The sequence below is a fragment of the Sylvia atricapilla genome, chromosome 2 (assembly GCF_009819655.1).
Source record: "Sylvia atricapilla isolate bSylAtr1 chromosome 2, bSylAtr1.pri, whole genome shotgun sequence".
Lineage (NCBI taxonomy): Eukaryota > Metazoa > Chordata > Aves > Passeriformes > Sylviidae > Sylvia > Sylvia atricapilla.
Window position 1 is genome coordinate 95,268,142 of NC_089141.1, and position 19,889 is coordinate 95,288,030.

Below are 19,889 nucleotides of genomic sequence, written 5' to 3' on the forward strand. Positions count from 1 at the left end.
AACAAATCAGTGTATTTATAGGAAAAGTTAGATTAAACTCCATAGGTAAATAACCTGGTAGATAGGTAAATAATCATGGAAGATAAATTCAGATTTTCAGGGCAATGCTGTCTAACTCCTTTTTTTTAAAAAAAAAAACCCAACAAAACGCACACACACACACAAACATACATGAGAAAATAATGTAAAAGTATGTCTTTCTAGTCTAGAACATCAGTTCTTTTGGGTGGAATCATCTCAGCTGACTTTTTATGTAGATGTTACATAGCTATCAGGTAACAGAGGTGTCTGTCTACTTAGGAGCCATCCCTGATGAGGCTTAGGTGCTCCCAGCACATGACTTTTCTCCTCATGGAGCAGTCTCACCCATCAGGTGTCTCATGCCCCAGAAGTGCCTGTCTCCTGAAGTGGAGAGGAGCTGCCTTTGGACACCTGTCAAAAAGACATCAACCCAACTATTAGCTTCTGCTACATTTCATTAACCTAAATAAGTACTCCTTACTGTCCCTCAAATACTTAATTTAAAATATAGCTGAGCTTTCATTCATTTTATTTGTATTTTTAATCAGCTGTGCCTTCTGGCCAAGCTTTTTATTTGTCATAATTGATACCTGATATTATCATCTTCCTGAAGTTAAAATAACTTGCTATAAGGTACTTGCTAAGGGAAGAAAACTAAGGTAAAATTTTTAAAGCAGAGAGAGGACACATAAATAAGAACATGGGTTCACTGTTAAAGACGTGCCAAAGCAAACAATGCTCGAGGTCAGTAGGGAGGAGTTGAGTAGCTCCAGGCATGTGTATAACTAATTTTTGAAATACTACAAGTGTAACTCACATTATAAATAACCATATGTTCATTAAGTAACTGAAGAAGGAAAATCTGGGAAAAGTTTGTCCAGACATTTATAACTTTCTTAAGGGCAGTTGATTTTTTCCATATGATTTTCAGATTAAGAAGTGATTTTCATCTCTTGAGGCTGCTCGTTGTTGAGAGCTGCAGTAAAGGAAAGGAGCAAAGTTCTCATCCAAGCTTAAATGCAAAACATGAAAACCTTTGGGATTTAAGCTGGCTGTTGGTTTCTTGATATAGCTTTTACTTTGTAGCAGAAGGGTATAGCTGATCTTCACCAAAGACTTAGTTTAGCTTTTTTTCTTAAAGTCCAAAGTGGTGATTGAATGCCTGAATAGCAAGGGAAGAACACGTCTTCTGCCTGTCAAAATGAGGATGTTCAGTACATCTCATGCAGTTCATCCTCATCATAAAGAATGTACTGTTTCTCCATTTCTAATGTCATATTCAGCCATAGTATAATTGTATACGGAAAAGGATAACCTTTATATGGTGAGTATACATAGAAAGTGAATTTATAATCTAAGAGCGAGGGCAATTCATGAAAAAAAATGGAATAAAGACAGGTTACTCTCCAGACACTATTGTAAATGTCAAGTAGATTTTGACAGCTGGTAAGTTGGAGAAATAATTAAAAAAAGCTTCCGTACATGTACAGACTGCCTTTTAGTGTGAAGAATTGGCACACAGTGAAAAGAGAGGGTGAGTAGCATATGGGGGATTAAAGCAGCTGAGTTCTAGTGGAATCTGGAGGCAAATAGACCTTCAAGACAAAGACAACTATAGTGGTCACACTGGTGTTATGTATTTGTTGATTTGTGGCGTAGCAATCTACCTGAATTAAAGGAAGGTTCATCTCAGGCAGTTTTCCATCCCAGAGAGAGCCTCTGTAATACAGAACCGGGGAAGGTGTCAGTGGAAAACTTGTTTGGAGTGATGAAGATTTCTCTTTAACAGACTGGCCTCTGTGGCAGTCTGTTTTGATGGAAGCTCTTTGTACACTCAGTGAATTGTTAGACATTATGGTCAGTTGGGTTAAATAAAGGCTTCTAGGAGAGATCCAAATTTAAGCAAGCATTAGTATTTCTGTTAAACGTAGTTTCCAATAATTACTTTGGATTTAGACATCTCTTGAATTCTTCATAGAAAAGCAATTATATATATACTTGTGCACTTTAAGTATTGCTTCAGTATGTATTTGGTTTTGGCTTTAAATTACAAATAGAAGGACACTTGGCTGTGACCCTACAGAGGGAGAGATTCGTTTGGTAATGCAAACTATTTCAGGAACTGAGCTGTGCATTTATTTCTGTATCTGTCCTTAGTCTTTTGCTTGGATTTCTCTGGATGCTTTTTTTATAGTTGTGCTTACCACTCCAAATTTAAAGACATGCTTTTTAATCAACATTCTGCAAGTCTAGCAGTACTGCTTGACACAGGGCTTCCATTCCATGCAATTGCTGCATAAGGAGGAGATTCTGCTGAATCACAGCTCAGTATGAACAGCTGAAAAAGAAAATATTTGAATGTTAGATAGAAATCAAACAATTTTTTTTAAATTTAATATGAAATGCAAAATCATGACCTGTAAATTGGGGCCTACTAACTAGTGAATTATTACTAATGAATTACTATTATTGATCTAGTGAAAGTATTGCTCAGTATTTGCTGCTGGAGTTGTAGAGAAAGTCATCAGCTAAATTGTGAGAAGACTGAACTGTGTACCTGCATCTAGCAAAGGTAGTAAACCCCTATCTGGCAAATGTAACCTTTTCAGCAGGTTTTCTTCATTTCTGCTTATCAATTTAGCGAATAGCTTAAAGAGAAACTGCTTGGGGGATTACTAGTCAGGAAAGCCCCAGTTTTCTCCCAGTTAGTAATTTCATTAGAAAACCAGAAAGAAGGCAGTGAGATCTGCTGAGTTTGAAATCTTGGAGGGCATAGGGACCAGAAGTACTCAGTTTCTCTAATTATAGGTAATTTCTTTTGTACGTATTGAGTTGGTTCAAAATGCAGAACTGTTTACAGGGTCATGCATGTTTTACATAAACCCTTATTAACTGTTAAAACACTGTTTGAAAAGATCCTATTGTGTTTAAAACATGGATTTTTCTTTTCTTTTTTTTTTCTCATTTTAATTGAAGTTTAATTTCCATTTTAGAAAAATTATGGCCTTGTATGTAAGAAGGGGTCATTCATTATTTTCCAGCTAAATGGTGTGTAAGAATAGTAAATGTGGGTTAGCACACATTCTTCTTTAGGTATGTATGTGACACAGTTTTGTGGTAAGCAAGTTACAGTATTGACCTGGTGTAAAGATTGTATTTCATTATTTCAGTGTGCACTTAGAAACACGGAAAAGAATAACAAAAATGTCAGTGTTGTAAATGGCTGTGCAGCTCCAGGATATTTTGGCCAAGATCCACAAAACATGTTGGGTGTTGGCTGAATCGAAGTGGGCAAGCTCTGGGAGGAGAAGATAAGAGCAGCAATGCACCGTTTGCACCCTTCAGGAGGGGTGGGTGAGGCTGGTCATTGAGCTGGAGCTGTGGCCATCCCTCCTGCCCAGGGTGCCCTGTCCCTGCTGCCCACGGGGCTCTGGGGCTCCAGCATCACTTCCTCTGCCAACCAGGGGCTGGCCAGCCTTCCTCCAGGATAAGCACTGCCAGGGAAGGCACTGGAGAAGCTGAAAAAGCCCAGGTTGGTTGGGAGTTGTTCTGCTGTTCTCTCCGTGATTCATGCGTGTGGACCGTGTGCAATATGTTTTCTGGATCGCTTTGAGAGAGGTGCTAACTGAAGGAGGTGCTAACTTTCTTTCTAAAGCTTGAAGCAAATCTTGGTGAGACAGAAGATTTTGAAATAAGTAATAAATTGGATCTAAAACATGTATGTTCTTTTCATGTTGCCAGTAGGATTGGAGTGAAAATATTCTTGCTTTTTGCGAAATTGAATATCAGTGAAATGTTTCAGAAAGTATAGTATCAAGAATAATCAGTTACTTTGTAAGCTTTTTCCATTTAATTTGCTGGCTATTCCTCATTACTCAGTTTTTTACAATGTGCATGGGTTAAAGTTGAATTAGTGTGTTTTATAGATTCCAGGTCTTTAAACACAAAATATCAGAGGTCACCCATAGCAAAGGAGTGTAAAGAATACATGAAGTCTTCCACCTCTATGTCAATGGCTTGATGGTGTCATCATCACTATTAATTAATTTATTTAACCACCTGAAATTGATCTGTTTGACTTCTGAGTTCATTTGCTGGCCTGGTAGGAAGCTTGAGGTGTTTTTAAATTCAATACTGGCGTATTTCATCAGAAAGGAAGAGTTGCTGAAGAGACTTGGGAACTGTGTCACCTTTTCTCTGGGAAGAGTTGAGTGCCAAGCAGGGCAGCGTGGGGAAAATCTGAGCCCCTTCATGAGAATCTTTCGTTGGTTACTCTCAGCCTAAGGTTGATCTCAACAAACCTATTGGTTCATTGCAGAGCAAGAACATAATGAAAAAAAATGTATAACTCATGGACAGTTTTTAGAGATTCTAGAAAAATTCCTCAATCTGTTGGAAACATAAGTCTTCGTAAATATTTTGCACTGAGCAGAATTGAGATAGTGTTTATTAAATGCCTTTTGTTTATTTTTTCCATCAGCAGTCATATGGTAGAATTCTCAGAACTGGCTCCATGCAGTCAAATTCTCCCTGTAAACTGAATACTTTAAATATGCTGGTGCTGAGGCTTTTTTCAATCTCAAAAACCTTTGAAGAAGGGAATTTAGAAAGAATGGAAGAAGTGACTGTTGATTGCCATTATGGTGTAACAAATCTCTGCAATTAATTCGGATTCCCCCATATCTGTATATGTATTGTCTATTCTCAAGACTTGAAAATACAGAAAATTATTCTGTGTGAAAGAGGAGATCTCTCTCCATCTTGTCCATCCTGGCTTGTGCAACAGTTGCATAAGCCTAATTCCCTTTTATGTGATATTGATTAACAGCCATGCTGAGTCTAGGACTGTCACAAGGACTAAAGGGTGTTTAATTATTCAGCTCCAATAGAGTGGAAGACAGCACAGCAGCAGCAGCAGCAGCTGTAACATAAGTCATTGGTACTTCATCTCCAAAATATAAGAATTGTTCAGTAATAACATAGCAATTCTCTCCTCCTGGCTTGAAGGAAATTCATAGGAATCTAAAGACTGAGTATTTGGAGAATGTGTGAGTGATGGGGTTGTCCTCAAGATAACTCCATTCTTTGGGTATGTTCTTAGGCACAGTGCAAAGTAATAGTACTCACATGAAAAGAACACCTTTTACCAGATACAATATTCCTAAAGTCAGATTTTCAAAACGGAAGATGTGCAAGAGCATTTTTGTGGTTATTTGTTTATATGTCTATCACTTCTGCATGTACATGAATATTTCACATTTGTTGTGAAAATCCACAGTTCTCATGAATACCTTCAATGTGCAAATTTATTGTGGAAATATTTACATGTTCGTATGGATTTGGATTTCGGCTGGGTTCAAAAGAAGTTGGTGGAATCTTTTTCAAGCTTGGAACAAGACATTGAAGAACTGGGAACACTTTTTGCGTTCAGCACATAAAGCTGAGATCCCTAAAATCACAGGTGTTTTGTGCCATAACATGCCAATGAAGCCTGCAAATTTGCAGCATTTTTCTGCATTAGTGTTCCTCTAAAAGATGTGTTGGTATATCTCAGTACTGGAACCATGAGGAGGTCCCAGAGCTGTGGACTGTTGGGCTGGGAGAATAGGACTGTGTCTGTGCTACATTCATACATTCTTCATTAGACTGCTCCTTTTGTCATGGTTAAAGAAAATATACTGGCCAAAGTGCATGCTTGACTTATATAGTAAGTCTGTTTAATTTTAAATTTGTATTTAAAATAATTTGAAATATCGTGTATATTATGCAGATTTGTGTTTTGTGAGAAATACAGAATCTTTAAAATGCTTCATAAGATGTGTAAATTTGAACATAAATAACACATCTTCTGATATGAGATTGTGAGTCACATTTTGCCTGGACTGAACTGTAAGAAACATCTTAATAGAATGTGATTTCTTCAGTCAGAGAGTAACAATAGCCTTGTAGTAATCTTGTAGTTCATCATTGGGAGCAATGGCAGCCTGTCACAGAGCAGGATGCATCTGTCTTTAACACACAAGAGCTTGGATATGATATTATTTGTTGTTAATGAACACAAAGAACAGCAGCGTGCTGATGTTTAAAAGATATTAGATTTATTTGTGTTCATATTCAGTTTCCAATTATGGATAGATTTTTTTCCCTTGTTTGGGGGAATTAGGGGAGAAAAGATAGGAAAAGAGGATCTAGTTGCTTGTTCCCAGGTTTTAAAATAATATTAATAATAATAATAATAATAATAATAATAATAATAATAGTTATTATTATTATTTTCATCTTTAAAAATAGTTCCTCCTTACAGATTAAGATTCATCAGAGAAGAATGAAAATGTCAGAATGAAACAAGTGCTGTGCTTTCTTGTAAAATAATTTATTGCCCTGTCTTTCCACCTCATTAGTAGATCTTTGCGTCTTTTATTCTCAGTTGTGTTAGTTCTTTGGCAGTTTTAGGAATGGAAGATGGAGGGCAGCTTTCTGCACCAGGGTTAAATCAGATCACACTCTGTAGTCACAAGGCAGAGTGAAAAGAGAGTGAGTTTATGGGAAAAATCAATTGTTGGTATGCAAGTACAAATTAAAGCCAGCTTGCCTCACTGTTTATTTAAGAGATGAACTTATTTGTGACTGGCAAATGCATTAGGAACTTAAATAATTATTTTACTCATTAAAGCTGGAGCAGCGAAATAAACTAGCACAGCCCATGTCTGTGCACAGTCTCTTCAGAATGAGATGAGGTGGTGCTGTTAGAAAAAATAAATTATTTTAAATTCATTCTTTGTTGCTTCCACAGCTAGACCTTAATTAATTGGTACATGATCAAGATAGTGCAGAATGGTAAATCTCTGGAGTGGCTGATTTTCTGCCCTGCCCTGTGCTGTCAAAGCCTTTAATATATATACATGGATATATATGCTCTGCCTGGATATTTTTAAACTGATACTGGATCCACAGTCCAGGGTGTAATTTCATCATTTCACAAGCATTGTCTGGTTGTAGAACAAGGTGTGTAAAACCTCGACATTTCATTTGTATTGGACAGTATTTTCAGAACAACAGTTGGTAAAAGTTTCTCGATGGTATTGTTTCTTTAATAACAGTCACTGAGTGCACAGATGCACTTGGTCCTGTGTATAAATTCCATATTGTACAAGGAATAAGTCCCGCAGTGCTGTGCATTCAGTTTGATTATTATTGCATTTATTGAATGGCTGGGGTTGCTCAGCCTTTAGCCTTGAGCCGTTGGCATGCCTCAGGTGGTAAGCAAATTGCATACAAATGCACTGCTTGTCATGTCTTGCTGCTTAATTTATTCTTTGGAATAAATTGGTCTCATAATAGGCAGACACATCACAAAGCAAAAAAGCATTGGAGATGAAACATTGGCCTTGTAAAGCCCTTTCCAATACTGAGTCACTTTACTTTCATGGAAAGTAATAAATATTGAAATTAGTGGCATGCTTCTGCTTTACAGAATTTGTGAGACTGTTTTGCATCTGTCACCAGACTCCTAATAAGTACCCCTTCACTAGCCCTGTGGTGGGTCTGCATTGTCATCTGATCATAGTATTTAAGCACCCTTTTCACGGGAAGGTAGGGAAATGCATTGACGGAGGAATTCCTGTACCCAAAAAACTGATCACCCGTTAATTAGAGCAGATTCATTGCCTTTAATGGTAGTGACAGTCTAAAGTACATTTTTGGGGTCACAGAGTCAAAACAGTGCTATTTTTATGATGGTTTATTTTTAATATGGAGTTTCTGAAAAGTCACACCAGTGCCTCCTTTGGAACAAATAGATATCTAGTTCTGAATAGTTCAGCAGAAATAATAAAGGAAAAAACAACAGATCATTTAACTTTTGGGTAATGAAAAACTTTGTTCTTCCAGAGTATTCATTGCAATACAGAGTATACATTGCAATGCACACAACAGAAAATTATGCAGATATCGACCATGGTGTATATTACTAAAACCTCATAACAGTATTATTTAATGGTAGATACCAGGATATTTTCCTCTGCTTGTATCAGTTTTTGTTATGTTACACTGTGTCTCAAAATTATTTGGTGCATGACATAAGGTTTTAGAAAGAATTGTCAATTTGGATGGGTCGGTATTTATCTATTGGCTTTTAATCAGACTGTGTGCTATTATATCTTGCTACATTCAATAAATCCTAAATATATTTGTAGGTCTTTGTGTCTGGCAATTTCTATGGATGATGGATTCAATCTTATTAGGCAGTCACTTTGATTTCTTTGATAAATTTTTAATACTTTATGCTCAGGATGGCAAAGTGTATTCTCACTATTTTTTGATTACGAAGCCTGGACTACTAGAACATGCAGTCTAAATAAATAAGGCAGTATCAAGATTCTTCAAGCCTAGTATATAATCTTCAATTTAATGATGAACTGGAAACATTTTTCCAAGTTCATCATGCTTTTGGGTATTCTTTATATCACAACTGAGTTTATGGACTAATTTTGAGCCTTAAAATGTGACAAAAAATGGAGTATTTTATTTGTTCCATTTGCAATATTACATCACAAATCCATCCTGTCTGCCTTTTGCACAAACAAACAGCATATAGACTGTGAGAATGAAGAGAAAGGATTTGTCACTTGCAGTCCTCTTTGTTTGGGATTCACATCTTGTTTTAAGGACACCCATTGGGTATGTGTGGAATGTTGACTTTCATATTTCATATTGTGACCATTAGCAACCACAGATAAATGTAATCATGCCACTCAAAGAATATGGAGAGCTGTATAGAATACTAATAATGTGAATCATGAATTTTTAAGCTCTCAGAGGATGCTCTAAAAAGAAATTGATTAATCACTATGCTAAAATAATATAACACCTCAAAATAGATTTTGCTTGGGCAAACATCATAAGATAGTGGTTTAGTGTCAATACTGGATGGCAGTAGTCTCCCTAAAGCAGTTCTGGTTCAGTAATGAGTTTGTAGGTATGTTAATTACTTTGCAATCACTTAGGATTTCTCTAATGTTCATCTTCTGCTTAACTTGGTGCCCCTGCACCTGTGCATGCACTCAACACATGAAACCCTTCCCTGAATCTCATGGAGTTTTTGTTGGTTCACTCATTTGTGTTAAGAAAACAAAACCACCTTGCTTAGTAAGCAAGGTTGCATTTCTCCAGATCGTACCACAGTTTTCTTTCTACCTAGGGCTCAAAGAGTAGTATTTCACATGTCAGTACAGGAGGGTTGTGTGGAGTTTTAATATGTTACAGCACTGAGAACCAAGGCATATCCCTCCAGAAATCCTGGCACTGCAGCCGGCGGGCCCAGAAACAGGAGCATGGTTTTGCAGCACAGCCTCTGTCATGAAAGCTACTCCATCACTCAAGTAAATCCTGAGCCATCTTGCTGTGGAAAACTGTCAATTTATTGATTTGTCTCTTTCTCCCTTTTTTTTAACACTTTCACCCCGCAAAAATATGCTGTAGGGAAAATGGTAGCAAAGCAATTGGTAATTCTTTATGACAAATTGCATAGAAGCAGCAGGATGCACTAGAGATGCTTACTAAAACTACAGTTTAAAAGTAGATATCATATATGAGCATAATATTTAAGGCTTTAAAACAGGTTAACAAAATAAGTGACACTAAACATATTTAAAGAAGTAAAGGATAAAAGTAAAATAAATATTGTAGCATCTAAATCAAAATTAGATTTCACAGAGTACAGGAGGGTAGAACTGTGAAGTCTGAGAGATTGCTTCCATTTGCTGTTAATGTTCAGCTCTCATGCACTGGGTCTTCTGCCCTGAAAGAAAAATATGAGTTCTTTGGAATAATCCAGCTTTTCATTCTATTTTGCAGCCTTGTCTAAGCAGATGAATCTGATAATTCCTTAAATGGGAAATTTGCCAGCTGAGAGAAACCTAGAGGGCAACAAATGGGCAGTGATGACAGAATGTCTTGAATGCTGAGAATGTTGTTTGGATTCCACACTGTTTAAAAATATATTTGTCTAGTGGAAGGTAAAAATGTTACACAGACAGATAACACAGGAGATTTCTGAGGTATTACACACATACATACACACATGCACACACAGTATTTGTTTGGATTATTTTTTTTCTGTAGGCTTAACCCAGATAAATTAAATTACAAAAGCTATTAAAAAAAAAAAAAAAAAAAAAAAAAAAAAGGAGGGGGTGGGGAGAAGGCAGAGCACAAAGCAGTGAAATCAAAGCAACTCTGCCTTAAGGCTGCAGAGATTTCCTTATCTTATCCTGCTGTTTCTAGGTATTGCAAAACATATGGCTCACCTTTAGGGGCAGTCCCCAAACAGTGGGAGATGTTGCATCCCATCTGTGCTGCAGCAACTGGAGGTGCAATAACAAGGTGAATTGAGGACGCCGAGATGACTGTGTTTAAACCCATTGCTGGTTCACTGAGGGTGCTCAGGGGAGGCTGGTGGGGCACATTTCATTTGAATGGGTATTTTTAGCTACCGTGTGGATGTGCCTTACCAATCTGAGCATGGGTTCTGCTGGAGAAAAATTGTTTTGAGGAAACTTGGTAGCCTGAATCAGGAGTAAAAATTTCAGGATCCTAGATGCTGGGAAAAGCAAAGAAAGGAAGAAAAGTTAAGAATGAAAGCATTACTCTATCTCCCACATTTTATTCTGGCAGCAGCTGGATTGGCTGAATAGACTCCCGTCCCCCACTGTTCAAAACTGTTCAGTGTTGCTCCCATGAGATTTGGTTGATCATATAGATGATAGTCACTCTCTAACCTGACTTGTTCACTGTAATCCAGCTTAGTTTGAACACTTTTTAACACTAACTCTCTGAACTCTTTAATAAGAATCATTTGGACATGAGCAGTTATTCCACAGACACTGAAGGGCAGCCATGTTCAGCAGGAATGTAAGGGAAGAGTGATTATGAAGAGCAAGGGAATAATGCTACATTAGTGAAGCTTCACTCAGAACAAGAAGCATAATGACAGACTGAAATTGCACACTGCAGTGGATAGAATGGAGAATTTAGCTAGACTTACCCTGATGAAAATTTACTTTTTAATACCCATCCCCCAAAATTTCTAAGCCAAGCTTCTAAGCCCCTCTAAGTTTATGCCACAGAATTTTGCTAAATAATTTCAAAGGCCAGGGCAAAAAATAACTTAACACCTTTGCATCTCACTAAAACACTTAAATGTAAACAAAATATGATCTTATTGATCTTTTTTTTTGTTGCTTCTATCATTGCTATAATTATTCTTTTACTTCAGTGAGTCTTTTGCTACTAGGTCCTTCTTTTTTTTTTTTTTTTTTTGCTAATGTAATACAAGAAAACCACTTATTATAATGAGGACTGAATATTCATACCCAGCTTTAGGCATCAGCATCCATATGCATAAATTGGAATCAAAGTTAAGTGGCATGAACATCCCTGACATGTTCTGTCATGAAATAAAAAGGATCTTTTTCATTTAATACAGCAAATAGAACTAGTTATCTTCCTGTGCAAATACTTGTTCTCATTTTTCATAGCTTCCTTAATTTGCAGAAGGAGAGTTTAGCTTGCGAGATGAAAAGACTCGTGGGTTTCCAGAACTGCAGGCCCCTTCCCTTTTGTTTTGAAGTCAATGGCAATTGTGCTTCTGAGACCCTGGGAAAAATCACCTTTTAATGCTGACTAAAAGTAACATTACTTACTGTCTGCATAAAATTCAGTGATATAAAATGTACATGAAGGTGTAGTGCAGTCTTAGGGCATGCACATGTATGTGCAAGTATGAATAGTCTGAATTGCAATTTGAATTATTGTCCTGATCTGTATGACTTTCAGGTGTTCTTAATTTATTAGTTAGCATTTCAAAAAACAGACCTACTATTCATTGAACAGACTTAAATGTATTAATTTAATAAAATTAATCCACAGGTAAGCATTATATGCTGTGGGATACTTCACACTGATGGAAGTAGTAAAAGCTTTTTCTTTCTCCTCTTTCTACTTTTAAGCTTCTTGTAAGATCTTTGCAAGTTTTCAAGAAATGACATTTGCAGCAGCAGGATCAGTGCCTTTGGAGCCTAGTGCTGGAGTAGCAAGGCTGAGGAAGCTTCAGGGAGAAGGAAAGCAACTTAACTTTGTGGTTTTCTGCATTTCAAAAGTCGTTCCTTCCTCAATAAGTTTAACTAATTAATTGAATTTTCAGAATTTGGTGTGGTTTTGCATTTGTTTTATTTTCTTGTGTGATTTGACTTTATTAGAGTTTTGAAACTCAATGCACTTTTTTTTTTTTTTTTCATCATGGCTTTGGAAAATACTTTACTATATGTGAACATACTATACAGTAAAGGAACTTTATTATATGTGAACATACCATGAAGTAAACAATGTATTGACTGACTGGCTTTGATAAACATTTGCTAATGTTAAGATGTTGGGCATGCTTTCCATAGGTCCCCTCAATGCCATAAAGAATCATTATAAATCTGTGAGCTTCATTAGCTAAACATTTCTTTAAGTAGATAGGAAATTGAAATAAAAGAAACCAAAGATGGATAGATCATACATTTGTGGTGTCAGAATTGCATTAAAGCACAGAATATAGGTATATTGAGAGATAATCTGGGATCCATTAAAATAATTTTCCTAATCTCTTTATGTAAACCAACTTTTCTAACATATATACTTGGTCAAAATTGTCATTTATACTATCAAAAGAGGGGAAGTTTGTCTCAATGTAGAAGTGTAGATACCCATTTACTCCTATATGGCATATAATGATGAGATAGCTACTATCAACCATCAGGTTAATCAGAGTAACAAATCAACAGGACCAAAATTTACTCAAGTTATTTCCTATAACATTCAGATGGTAATTTTGAAGGGGTTTTTTTACCTGAAATTTCACTTCTGCTGCTGACTCTTCAAATATTTTATTAAAAAGTTCTGATGTGTTGAAATTACCTGTGTTACTGACCAAGTCCAAGGACTGGGTTCCTCAGGCCAGTGCTCTTTACCACCAAGTCTGTGTGATGTTCATTGACAGGTTATTTCATCCACATCTTTTGAAATGCTCAGGTTTTTCACAGCCATGTTTACTGCAGATGACTTCATGTTCCTGCTCTCTTTTTTTTTTTTTTTTTTTTCCATTTAGTCTGCTTCTATAGCCAGTATTCTGATCTGCATTTTTCATATAAAGACAGTATAACCTATTAATCTGTCCTGCATTTTAATTAGGGGTAGATTAAAATTCATATACATACTGTTAAACTGCAATTTAATTTAATATAAATAGTTTTTACTCCTGTATCTCTACAGGGATTTAGGTAAAAAAAAAACAGGTAATGCTGAAAGAGAATCTGCAGTATAACAAAAGCCTTCTGTATCTTTAATCATCAGTCTTAGCTTTGTTATAGTTGTTTAACCAGCGTAAGTTTTATATGATCAGAAGGAATGCCTTGCATTTGGTAAGACCTTGGATCTCTCTGGGTTCAATGTACAACTTTGTGTCCTGGTGTTTTTTATTAAACTCCCTATTTTCTATGTAAATAGCACAGCAAGCAAATATAATTTTAGTATGGACAGATTATTACTGTAGGATCCTATGATAATTCAGGACTTCAGGAGGTCCAGCACCCAGGTCAAAGCAAGGCCAGCTTTGGGATTAGTTGTGGCTATTCTAGGTTTGATCTAGTCAGGAAAATGGAGACTGCACAGAAGCTGTCTTCATTATCCTTCTAATGCCAAAGACAATAATTACTGAATATAAAAATAATTTTTCAAATGCATATTATGAAGGGTGCTCTTGTTGCAATATGTTAGGTCACTTTTGCCGTGCTTTTTAGAGCAGGCATTTACTTCCCCTCCTAAAACACTCCACATTTTTGCATTGGACTCCTTAACATGCAGTGTCCTTCCAAGTGTACACTTCCTACTATACAAAGTAGGGATGTTAGTGGACTGTGGCCCCAGCTGTTTTGTTCTTAGATGATTCCTCTCTTTTCCTCAAACTCTTCTTTGCTGCTTCTATTAAAAGACTTTGAGATTTCAGTGAAGCTATTTAAATGTAAAGCTGCTGTACATTAGCCCCTGATATACAGGGAAGAATCTGTATATATTATAATTTTGACAGTGTTTTAAAGAGATACTGTTTACCTCAAGAATTTTAAAATTGTCTCAGAGTTAGTACCCAAGAAATTCAGCTTCACTGACAATATAGCAAGTTTCTTCATAAAGCACACAAATGTAGGCAGTGTTTCATTCTTTGCCTGGCAAAGACTGTTTCCTAGTTAGGAAATTCGGGACCATGATCTGTTTTATTAAAGATTACTAAAAACAGGAGAAGATTTTTTGACATTTTTTACTGCAGAATGTTCTTTTGATTAGATCTGATGTTTGTTCTGCTCAGTACCACTGCATTTCAAAGGAGTATGTGTTAACAGGAGTGTGAAATTCTGCATTTCATGTGAAAGTGTGACTGACAAGTGTTGAGGTTTGTATGGTTTGGGGCAACCCTTGCTCAGGATACTGTCTGCCCTTTGTGGGAGTAGAAAATACACTAAACAGAGAAGTTGAGGCTGGGAAAGAATAGGCAGTCTTTGAGCGACAGGCAACTTGACTGGCTGATGTGCAGGAGTCAGTGTCTCTGGGATGAGTTTTCCAGTTTCGGGCCGGAGGGAAGGAGTGGGTGGAGAGTGCATGTGAAACAGATTTCTGCTCTGCGATTCACATGAAGAAATCTCAAACAGCTCAGTGTTTAATAACCTGCTCAGTACTTTACCGGGTGATGTAAAGACCTGTGATTGCATTTTTGAAAATCAAGGAAGGTCCAAGTAGCTGCAGTTCTTTTTGGCCTTGTTCTGAGGTGGTTGGTGCTGCTCCCAAGAAGTGCTGGCTGTACCTCATCCTGCTGCTACTGCTTGATTCACCAGATAAGTCAGTTTACATCACTGAATATATTTTACTTATCTATTTCATTGTTCAAAGTTCAAGTATAGCCTTCCTGTTCACTCTTGGAATTCATACTAATGTCCATGAGTTAACTTTAACTTGTGGTATTACTTTTAAGAGACTTTCTGCATGTTGGCTGTTGACTTTACTACAAGCATATTGTTTCTGCTCATGTCGAGTACAAGAAGTACAAGTTTCTTGTTTTATTGTTTTTCAACATCAATATTTTCTGTGTCTATGATGAGAACATCCAGAGGAAATAATCAGATGAAACAGTGCTACTGCTCTAGCTGGATGCTATGATACCAAACCAGAATGTGGATTATTGACCACAATGTCATTGTTCTAGAAAAAGAGCACCTTTTAAAACCCTCCTTCTTACTGATCATCTTACTGAAAAGCTTTGTTGCTTTTCGTTTCCTGTCCCACAACTTCTTAGAAAGGAAACATAAGCATATAACATCCTAGAGTAATTTTTTTCATAATTTAAAAGAATTTGATGAGAATTTAGCATTTTTACAGTTACTTCATTTCCACAGTGTGGCACATTTTGGAAGACCTTGGTTCCCCATAATTTCAGCAGTCCCTGTAATTTCAGCCTCTGCAGAGGTCCACTTATTGAAACCTGTCTGGAAATAAAAGTCATGGGGATAAAATGGATTTCATTACAACATCAGAAAATTCTGCCCAAGAAATTAAATATATGTTTTTTGTACTTTCATGAGAATTCCCTAGCAGCTTGCAAAGTGCACAGATTTATAGTAGTATGATGTTCAATTCGTGTCTCTTCAGTAACTCAGACAGCTTTAAAATTTCTTTTGTCACCTATTGTTCAGAAAGATGTACAAGAAGTAATTAGTATGAAGAAATTTTAGCTTCACAGCTGTAGTCAGGCCATCCTCAGGAGAATATGCTGAAAATTGTCTTCTTATGCAAACTTCTCTTGAAACTTCAGAATGGCTGGAAAACTTCCAAAAGTCTTTTCAATGTTTTTGTGTTTCCCTATTATTTTTGGCATCATATAGTTCCATAATGCATACATTTAGTTTTCATTTTCTGCCTGATAGCTCCAGCATTTTGTACTTACTGGGCTAATCAAACAAATAACATTGGTCAGTACTGGGAAGAGAGGAATTAGTTATAACTGTGGTTCTCTCCCCGCTCTTAACACTGGTTTTTCCTTTGCAAAAATGTACCCAATAAAGCACAAACCAAAATGTGGGCTTGAGAAATATTATTAGTAGAATGGGTCCATAGCGCCAGTGATTCAGTCATCTGTCAGCCTGATAAATGGATTAGTGTAAGAGGTGTTCCAGTGGGGAAATGAAGCCCACAGGGCTTCCAGCTAATTATATTTAAGTTGTTTAGTACTGCTGGGAAGCAGCATCCAGGCAATTACTGAAAGCTTTGATGCAGTGTGCACTATTAGAGTGTGGGTTCAGAAACTCATTACCCTTTCGTGCTTGTGTTGGATGGATTTTAGGAAACTGACATGAAACAGAGAACAGGAATCAATAACTAGAAAGGCATTTTAGTTAGCTTCTGATGCATTTCCTGATTCAGCAGCTTTTAGCCTAGAGCATTTCATACAATTGCTATAATGTAAAGGGAAAATGTGACGTAAATATATTAATTATCACATATATATACATCTTGTTACAGTGATGTGTAGCTGAGGTTCCACCCAAGACAAAGTTTCAAAAGGTCTTCTAGGGACAAGCTGCTCCTCTAATGCCATGCCACATGTCCAAAGCGCCTGCTATCTCTGCTTCTCCAAAGTTGATTGTAGTAATTTCTCCTAAGGCGTGACCCTGCAGTATTTACTGATGCCTCCACAACACTGAGATTGTACTACCTCAACACCCATGGTATCCCGCCTTCAAAATCTCTTGGAAACTGCAGCTAACTCGGAATGAAACTGGTGACATTGGTTATGTATATTAAACCTTGTTTAAGAGACTTGTACTGGCTCTGTCTTTGCCGTGGGCTGCAATTCACATTACTGATGCACCTTGAGAAAACTCTACAGACTTTGGGTCATTCAGATGTGGGAAACAGCAAATCCTTTCAAATGTAGTGCTCTGCAGTTGGGCACCTCCAAGGTGTGCATGCTGAAAGGAATGCAGTATTTTTACAACTGGGGCCCAAGGACTTGAAAGTTCATTTCTTAGGTTAGGCTGAGAGATCTACTCAGGGCAAAAGTTACATGAATTAATCAAAATTGTGTGGTTTTCTTTTTAAGCTTGCACTCACTTTCAAATCCAGTAATGGTGACTGCTAGGGCAGTGCAGAGGGGCTGCATTTGTTCTTTCCTGTTTCGTCTTCTGTGCTTTTGCCTGAGGTAGAACTAAATAGGCAGATGAGAGTATTACAGTTCAATGCTTCTGAAAGGGATAAATCTTTCCCACCTACCTGCACTACCATAAAATTAATAATTAAACTCCTTTCTTTATGTTTCGTCACAACAGTCCTAGACATGCTGTGGTTTTTGTTTCATGTTTTAAAATTTCAGCAGAAATCCCATGAGTTATTGTCAAGAGAGAAGTTTGAGGGTTTGGAGTTTTTGAAATCTGGGCTTGTTAATTAGAAAATTGATATTTGGTTTGCCTGAGGGTTGGTAAAATAAATGTTGTGTTATTTGATACATATCTTTCTGATAAAAAAAGTATCAGATTTTCTGTGTTATAGGCCATAGCACCCATGGATCCATCCACATACTGCAAAAAATCCTCTTACAGTAGTAAGCATTTCCAGTCTTGGTACCGGGTTTGGTTGCTGACAGCTAAGCTTTTCATAAATCCATTATTATCACTGAAAGTTCTGGTCCATTAAATAATGGTAGATAATCATGTATCTCTTGTGAAACTATTACACATGGTGGCGAGAATATCTTCTGCGCTCAAATACACAGCTGAAGCAGAAAAAAGCTAAAGCTGTTGAAGTGTCTGTGCTGGCAAAGTGCTGACAGTGGTAAATGATTTTGAGAATTGATGCTGTCAGTTCCAGTCTGGCTCTAAGACTACTTGGATTGAGTCACTGCTTGGGCTGCTAAGAGTTAATTTATCTTGGGAGGCACCTGTGCAAAAGGGGTAGCATAATATAGCCAAGGTAACGAGACCGTGCTTCTGAAATTCTTAATTTCGTGATGTCCACTGGCTTTGACAGAGTTAGTTAAGATGAAACATGAGAGGAGTTTCCACCTGCAGTTTCATTTTCCCTTGAGAGACTTGCTTCAAAGGGGCAGCCCAGGCTCTGTGTGAGTTGCACCTGAGGAGAGGCTTTCAAAGCTTAAGTATTTTTAGTTTTTGTGGGAAGATGTGGGTTATTTCTGAGGCTATTTTTGTTGCTTTGGCTTAGATATTATCATGGGGAAGCTTTTTGCACTAGTAGTATAATGAAGATTTATTTCAACGTTGATTTTCAGATTTTTGACTGACTCGTGACTTTGTTTACTTCATCAAATCTGGGCATTCATCTATGGTATATTTAAAATAAAAAAATCTCTCATAGCTTCCTGTAGAGGAAGCAGCTGTGGGGCAATAATAGATACATAAGTGTCTACAGCGGGAATTTTTATCATAGCAAGACATTAACTGCTGTTTATTTACTCTATAAGACCTCAGGGCAAATTCATTAAAATTCAGAGATTGTGTGGGTTTTTCTGAACAGAGTTCCAGCACATAGGTACTCATTGGAAACACGATAGAAAAACCCAGCGTGTTGTGTTGTGTTGTGCTGAAAATGATGGTCCTGGTTTCTGCTCCGTGTGTCTGCAGTGTTACCCATGATCCTTGTGCAGAGTAATTGCTGGTCATGGCCCAGGGGACCCACAGCTGTGGTTATTCTGCTGTGATGATATTTATACATTATGTTAATCCATAAAAAAACTAAATCCCCAGCATATCAACAGGAGTTTGCCAAATGTTGGTATTTTCTATTCACTGACTTGTGACTTCTTAGGAATTGCATTAGGAAATGCATTTTAGGTTATTTTTTGCAGAAAGGTGGTGTAATTATTGATGTCTTATTAGAATCTTCATTGTAGTCATGATATACTTCTATATAGTATACTATACCATAGTCCACCAGGGGTAGTGTGAAAATACTAAAGCTGTTTATCAATTTGAAAGAATGCAAAATATTGTGCACTAGGTATCCTGCATTACTTTCCCAGAGATATAATGCAATCTCTGCTTTTGTAATTCAGTGTCTTTTAAAGATGGCCTATTTACTGTTTAAACTTTCCTGTGCCTTTAAAAGCCCAAAGGGAGTGGGATAATAAATTAGTTACCCAATTAATGTTTTTTTTTCATTGTGAAAGAGTTAAGAGAAATATGCTGAAACAGGATAGTAATGGCACTGGTTTGGTTTCTCCTCATCTGTATTGTTTTGTAAAAAGAAATAAAATTATTTAGCATAAACTATGCAGAAACAGTACTTAAACAGAAATAAGATTGGAAAAATACTTAAGCAGCAAAATGTATTTAGAAGAATTGAGTAGAATTCACTAAAGCATCTTCCAAAATGACGTGACTGACTATTACAAGTTTGAATTCAGAGTAAAACTGCTGTGCTGTTTAGGTGACCTTATCCCAGTCACCTGGCCAGCTGGTAATTCCCCTAAGGGCAGCACCAAATCCAGCCCTCCTTTCAGGAACATCCCTTCATTGACTTCTCAGTGCAGATGGTGCTGTGCAGTTTGTCCCTGACAGGGGCTTGTCCTCTGCCCTGCCCTGGCCAGGGCAGGAAAGGCTTCACTGCTTTTCTTTAAGTTAAGGTGGCGCTGGGGACAGTCACGGAGAGCTTGATGACTTTTCATTCATCAAGTGTCCACATGAGGGGTAGTGCTGGGGTTTTCCATGGTTTTGCTTCACGGAGGTTGTGTCCAGCGGAGGAGCTGGGAGATAAGGAGATCTATGAAC

General features: G+C 37.2%; 1 protein-coding gene across 3 annotated transcripts in view; it reads left to right on the forward strand.

Moving 5' to 3' along the window:
• TBL1X (transducin beta like 1 X-linked) overlaps positions 1-19,889 on the forward strand; it is a 191,789-nt gene that overhangs the window by 79,881 nt on the left and 92,019 nt on the right. The window contains exon 1 of one of the 3 annotated variants that reach the window (XM_066313847.1): positions 3,349-3,553. The exons of 1 other annotated variant lie outside the window; for it this stretch is intronic. The gene's annotated coding sequence lies outside the window, so the exon portion shown is untranslated. Of the gene's footprint in view, positions 1-3,348; positions 3,554-8,682; positions 8,701-19,889 lie in introns of those variants that run through there. One more of the 3 variants, XM_066313849.1, reaches the window with a different exon arrangement.